Source organism: Nanorana parkeri, unplaced genomic scaffold, assembly GCF_000935625.1.
Source record: "Nanorana parkeri isolate BGI_ZX_2015 unplaced genomic scaffold, ASM93562v1 scaffold67, whole genome shotgun sequence".
NCBI lineage: Eukaryota > Metazoa > Chordata > Amphibia > Anura > Dicroglossidae > Nanorana > Nanorana parkeri.
The window spans coordinates 2,048,282-2,055,573 of record NW_017306335.1 but is presented as its reverse complement, the minus strand read 5'-3'; the positions used below and the strand labels follow the sequence as shown (position 1 = coordinate 2,055,573).

General features: G+C 44.0%; 1 long non-coding RNA gene across 1 annotated transcript; it reads left to right on the top strand.

The window, feature by feature from the left end:
* The first annotated feature begins 213 nt into the window (after positions 1-213).
* LOC108804630 lies at positions 214-3,952 on the top strand. The gene is made up of 4 exons (XR_001942371.1): positions 214-307; positions 1,115-1,206; positions 3,738-3,848; positions 3,926-3,952. It is a non-coding gene; the product is annotated as an uncharacterized LOC108804630 (long non-coding RNA).
* Positions 3,953-7,292: the final 3,340 nt, after the last annotated feature.

Here is a 7,292-nt window from a genome sequence, read left to right as displayed (position 1 = left end):
TCCTCCAGCATTGCAGAGTATTTCAGGAGAGGAGAGTTGGATAGAATAAGGAGCAGAGTCCTCCAGCAGAGTATTAGGTCACAGGTTTCTCTGTTCTATGTACTTACAGGTCCTTATTACTGTGCTGCGGCAAACTCCGTGATGGCCACCACCACATGTATGAAGGTCCCTTCAGCCATCAGCATCGCTGCAATAAAAACGTATACACAAACTGCCGCAAACACAGGATTAGTTGACCCCCTGTCCAACCTGGGCCGCGGCCGGGTCTTTATCTTTTCTGGAACAAGAGACAGTGTCCTCCTACAAGGTGAATTTACTGTTTATGTTCTCATGCTTTTCGGTTTCATAGGCTAATGTTTTGTAATCTGTAAAATTGTGCGTTTTTTAATTGCTAATATGGAGGGATTTTTTGGCTCCTCTAGCTCCCCCTCCCCCAATTCAGAAGTATTAATGCCATACATTGCATTTTTAGATAAAGGGGTGCAATGGCCACTTCCATGCTTCTATGATGACAGATCAGCTGCCCATACCACCCCTATATAAACAAAGGTGGGTATAGCACAGGCGACAATAAAGTTGCCCTATTGTCTTCTATGGCAGCTCGTTGCCCTCGCTACTGAAGCCCCCAAAGTTCCTATGTTGGTAGCCCCACCCTTTGGTTTCTATGTGGCAGCACTCAAACATGGCAATAGGTTGGTCAGGATTCCTATTCTTGCAATGTCCTGATTTTTCCAAAAGCCCCCTGGCAGTGCCCTGCGGAGGTGAAGGGGGGGGTGTCTTAACCAAAGGCACCTTACAATTTCTGTTGTATAAAGGGATTATTTTCATTTCACCTATACACATGACAAAAGTTCAATATTCATTTTTACTGAAAGTCCTTCCAATATGCATCATATACCATGCATATTAGGTTTCCCTGCAGCTGCTGAAATCTTTCAAAATTAGAGGCAAGTGGGATTCCCCAAAAAAGAAAATGATGCCCGCCCAGCACACCCTCTGATGCGAGTTCACTGTGCATCTGCCTCATCAGTGCTGAGATCCTACTCTGATAAAACCTCCTAATAACTCTGTGTTTAGTTCCATCACTGACTTTCTGTCTTACTGCTGCTCACAGGGGTGGCCCAGAAGCTGCAGGAGTTCTATACCAGCTATATCAGCTCTGCATCTATCAAAACTGTATACACTGTGGCTGCTGAGCATGGGATGGTGAGTTGGACCTTGTACTGATTACATTGTATTCTCAGACCTCTGAATCCAACGTGCCATTTGTAGGCCATGTCTCCGGGCTTGTTAGGAGGAAATAGGCTGATGTGACTGGCTCAGTGTTCTCTATACGGCCCTGAGGGATATGTCAGAGCTATAGAAATGTATAATAGTGTGTGACTATGAAGGGGATATTAGAGTGTAAGCTCCTCTGGTGCAAAAAAGTGTCATGTGACAGTTTTTCTAAAACAATACAGATGAATTATTTTAGGATAGTGGTAGAGCGCCAGAGCCCAGAAGTAGCTGCAACCTCTGCGACCCTGGTAGTTCTGCCAGTGACTCCAAGCTGTAGAGGGACTTCTGATCCCAGCAATACAATATACATCAATGCAGAATACCACCAGCTATAGAGGACTACAAATCTCAGCAATGGAGAATACCGCCAGCTATAGAGGACTACAAATCTCAGCAATGGAGAATACCGCCAGCTATAGAGGACTACAAATCCCAGCAATACATTATACAGCAATGCAGAATACCACCAGCTATAGAGGATTACAAATCACAGCAATACATTATACAGAAATGCAGAATACCACCAGCTATAGAGAACTACAAATCCCAGCAATACATTATAGAGCAATGCAGAATTATATGAAGCCACATACTCTGTGTAGCTCCAGGGTGGCAGCCTGATATCTCAGGAGGGCTGTGCCGGGCTCTCTGGTGGGCTGTGCCGGCTCTCTGGTGGGCTGTGCCGGGCTCTCTGGAGGGTTGTGCCGGACTCTCTGGTGGGCTGTGCCGGGGTCTCAACAGGGGTCTGGAGGGTCTCGTAGGTGGCAGAAGTGCTGTAAGCAGCCCTGCAGGGTTCCAGGGGGAAAGAGGAAGAGTTGGTGGCAAGCGCTATAAACAGGCGCCACAGTTCACAGGAAGGCTGCCGAGGTTCCCGGCAAGCATTGGACCTCAGGCAGCTGCTTCAGTTTAAAAATGTTAAGCGCCGGTATCAGTGTTCGTTTTGGGACATTTTCATGAGTACTCCTGAAAATGGCCAGTGTTGGCACCAATACATATATCAGTATCAATGCATCCCTAATAATAATAGTGTGTGACTATGAAAGGGACATTAGACTGTGATGTGGTGCATTCTTGTGAGTGGCTCAGTGTTCTCCGTACAGCAATGTAGAATATGTCAGAGACATACAAATGTTTTATAATAGTGTGTGACTGTGATGGGGACATTAGAGTGTAAGCTACAGTACTCGCCGATACCTTTTTTTTAATTTTAAGTGTCATGTGACAGTTTTTCTAAATCAATACAGATGAATGATTTTAGGATAGTGGTAGAGCGCCAGAGCCCGGAGGTAGCTGCAACCACTGCGACCCTGGTAGTTCTGCCAGTGACTCCAAGCTGTAGAGGGACTTCAGATCCCAACAATACAATATACATCAATGCAGAATACCACCAGCTATAGAGGACTACAAATCTCAGCAATGGAGAATACCGCCAGCTGTAGAGGACTACAATTCCCAGCAATACATTATACAGCAATGCAGAATACCACCAGCTATAGAGGACTACAAATCCCAGCAATGCAGAATACTACCATCTATAGAGGACTACAAATCCCAGCAATACATTATACAGCAATGCAGAATACCGCCAGCTATAGAGGACTACAAATCCGGGCAATGCAGAATACCGCCAGCTATGGAGGACTACAAATCCCAGCAATACATTATACAGCAATGCAGAATACTGCCAGCTATAGAAGACTACAAATCCCAGCAATGCAGAATACTACCATCTATAGAGGACTACAAATCCCAGCTATACAGCAATGCAGAATTATATGAAGCTACATACTCTGTGTAGCTCCAGGGTGGCAGCCTGATATCTCAAGAGGGCTGTGTCGGGGTCTCTGGTGGGCTGTGCCGGGCTCTCTGGTGGGCTGTGCCGGGGTCTCACCAGGGGTCTGGAGGGTCTCGTAGGTGGCGGAAGTGCTGTAAGCAGCCCTGCAGGGTTCCAGGGGGAAACAGGAGGAGTTAGTGGCCGGCGCTATAAACAGGCGCCACAGTTCACAGGAAGGCTGTGTGTGACTATGAAAGGGACATTAGACTGTGATGTGGTGCATTCTTGTGAGTGGCTCAGTGTTCTCCGTACAGCAATGTAGAATATGTCAGAGACATACAAATGTTTTATAATAGTGTGTGACTGTGATGGGGACATTAGAGTGTAAGCTTGTCTGGTGCGGCGACTGATGTAATTGGCTTGGTGTTTTCTGTACAGCACTGTGGAATATGTCAGAGCTATATAAATGTATAGTAATAATAATAATAGTGTGTGACTGTGGTTGAGCATTTAGAGTGTAAGCAAAACCTGATGTGAAAGGTTCAGCTATTTTTGTCCCGAGTATGTGAAATCAGCAGAATAAATAGACACACACACACACCACACACCACACACACACACCCTTACACACACACACCCTTACACACACACTTTTCAATTCTGAAGCAATCATTTTTTCTTCCAGCCCACTGACAGCTACGGCGGAGCATGCGGAACAACTAACAATGATTATATCAATAACTGCAACTACAATGGTGCTTATGAAGCTCTGAATCACCTCTATGGAGGGCTGCAGGTGAGCTGAGAATCCCTTGCAGTGACACTGGCAGCCATAATGGATTCATGGGCTGACATCTCTCTTTTTCCTTCCAGAAACCCAGCAGCAGTGCCGGACAGTCTGGACAGGTACATTTCATAACATATTGCTACATAAATGTTTTCTACCAAAAAGTTGAGAATTGCAGGAAATATGGTACACTTATAACCTATGGAGCTAAAGAGGCCCTGTCACCTTGCCCGATCAGAACAAAAGGAAAGGGTCTGTTCAAAGCTCACGCTCTGTCCAACTTATTCTCTCTTTAGAATGCTCTGCCTGTCCTTCTTTCTCCACTGCAAAATACCTTTTGTTGGCTGGTGTCAGACCTTTCCAGGAGCAATGATGTCACTTCTATGTGAGAGGGCTTGGGCTTCATGATTGGCCAAACCGAAGCATTGCATCATGGGAGGAGGTAACATTCTCCCCTATACCCAAGAATACCTGATATTTTGCAATGATAAATATGGAAGGAAGCGCATTGTGGGACCAATGGGACACTGAGTATAAAATGGTGGGGTGGGGTGGGCTTTAAACAGTCCCCCTTTTTGACTTTGCTCTGAATGGGCAACGTGACAGAATCTCTTTATTATATCCAATGTCTGTTGGAAGCTCTGGATGCTGTGGTTAATTATTCAAAATGGCTGCACCCAAAGATAGTTTAGTGCCCCCTTGTCACTTTAAAACTGATACTGACAGGCTGCATTTTTCATGTGCTGGAGTCCCAATCTGCATCTCCAGTGTAAGTGTGTGCTGAGACCTCCAGTGTAAGTGTGTGCTGAGACCTCCAGTGTGTGTGCTGAGACCTCCAGTGTCAGTGTGCCATTGTGCTGAGACCTCCAGTATCAGTGTGTCATTGTGCTGAGACCTCCAGTATCAGTGTGTCATTGTGCTGAGACCTCCAGTATCAGTGTGTCATTGTGCTGAGACCTCCAGTATCAGTGTGTCATTGTGCTGAGACCTCCAGTATCAGTGTGTCATTGTGCTGAGACCTCCCGTATCAGTGTGTCATTGTGCTGAGACCTCCAGTGTCAGTGTGTCATTGTTCTGAGACCTCCAGTGTCAGTGTGTCATTGTGCTGAGACCTCCAGTATCAGTGTGTCATTGTGCTGAGACCTCCAGTGTCAGTGTGTCATTGTTCAGGAAACCCCAAAATAATCCAATTTGAATGTATTATATCCACAGCTCATCCTTTATAACCAAGCAGAATTTTTTAACTTGGCCCCTCCAATCACCTACAGCATGGACACGGCAGGATACGTCTATGTCCCTTCAGCATGCGCGAGTGGTACAAGTAAGTAATTGGGGGCTTTTGTAGACACCCCATAATGTGGAATTGTTTAATGTACGGTTACATATAAAACACAGCACTGTAGTCTTTAACCTTTGATTTATAATATTTTAGGATGCAGACTGCATATTGCGTTCCATGGATGTCTCCAGGGCAGGTAATATCTTTTTCTCTGTTCTGCCATGTTAAAATATTGTATACAATGCAGCTGTTGAATGCGTGGTGTGATAAATCCATGGACGGGTGAAATATAAAAGTATATTTATTAGACATGTAACCCCGCAAAAAAAATTGTTTAGTTTTGTATCCATTTGGATTTTTATTCCCTCCATTTTTTGGATTTCGGATCAGAATCGATTTGGTATTCAGATTTTGGATAAGAAATTCGGTTCGTTATTCAGATTTTGGATCCGTCTGAATTTTCGTTTCAGAACAATCCACAACAGGAAGTCACATGACTGTGCCTGTAATGCAACCCCCAACAGCCAAAAAAAACATCCAATTGGCCACAGAACAGCCACACGTCCCGATTTAGTTTAGCTTTAAAAGCATTTCGGTCGGATCTGAATTTTCGTTAAACAACCATTCGGATTCGTTTGCATTTGGACGAGTTGGAATTCCAAAATTCGGATGCGTCCAAATGTCCCAATTTAACTAAATTCATACGAATATCCATTCTGAACGAAACTAAATGTACATGTCTAAAATGTATTGCTTTAAAGTTCTAACACGTTTCGGGAGTCTTAGAATGCCCTCATCTTCAGGGCTGCAAATAAACAATGGAACATAGAAAAATTATCTGGAAGTTAAACTTCCTATACGAAATCTAAATATTGGAAAACTGAAAATCTAAAAATTCACGACAGCAGCAAAGATTGACTAGTCTGTGCTTTTGTTCTTTGGTGGAGGACTAAGACACATAGCTGCTGGTATCAGCACATCTGAAGAAAGGCGAATGTCTCCCCATCCATCATTCTTATCCATCCATCTACACCTCTATTCTATACAGGCTTCAAATGGTTTACCACAATGTTTGAAAACCTTGTTGTATTACAGGGAGAAGGTTGGCGATAGGTTTGCCAGATACGCTGGTTACAACCAAGTTGCCGATCTCAATAATTTCATCATCCTCTATCCTCAAGCCAGGTCCTCTTTGACCAACCCTAATGGATGCTGGGACTGGTAAGTGCTCTGGTTTTGTTATACTGCATTGCACTTGCCCCTGGGAAAATGCAGCTATGGCCCTTGGTTCCAGGTCTCGTGATGGAAAGCTATGGCAGCAATGTGTGGACATCAGTAGGGTCTTTAATGTGGATGGACGTACAGTAAAAAGAAGGGAGCACCAAAAGTATCACTAACAGTCCAGTTAGTTTCTATTTATCACAATAGTGGAAAATGAAAACCAAATGTGCTTCAGGACTTCCTCAACCCACCTTCATAAGTGCTTATTAAAGTAAAAGCTGGCAGAGAAGAGGACCAAGGGAAGATATCCTGGGGTGAATTTGGAATGAATGTGTTTAGAGCTTGCTCAGGTGACTTGTGCAAACTCTTAACAGGTGCTTACCAAACCTTCCCCTAGATACATTTTCTTACCTTCCAGATTTTACTTGTCTATGCTCTGATGAAGGTGAGTTGGAGAAGCCTCAGGAATGCATTAGTTATCATGTAACTATACATTTTTGTTCTCTTCTTTCTACCATACTTGCTGCTGTTGTCCTGAGGACCTTCTTTTGGGCCCATCATATTTTTAGAAAAGCTGCCTGTAATAAAACTATCTTCAGGATCGAATATCAAAAATCAGAATAACCACTTGAATTAGGTTCCAGTGCATCACCATTATATCTCCCTTCAAAGTGGAAGGAGGCTCTGCTGGCACAGCGCAGGGCCGTTAGCGGTCATGTCATCAAACATACTGCATGTATATTAAAGCAGACCTTTACACTCAAAAATCAAATTCCACCAATACATCCCTCTATGTATGATGAGTAATAATAACATAGACATGTCAGGTGTAAAATGCTCTGATTTTGAAATACTTACACTTGCAGAGCATTCACTTCCTGCTTTGAAAGTGCAAATGACTTCAGTTTGCCAAAGCAATGCACACTGGGATTGCCCTGTCATCAGCAGAGCAT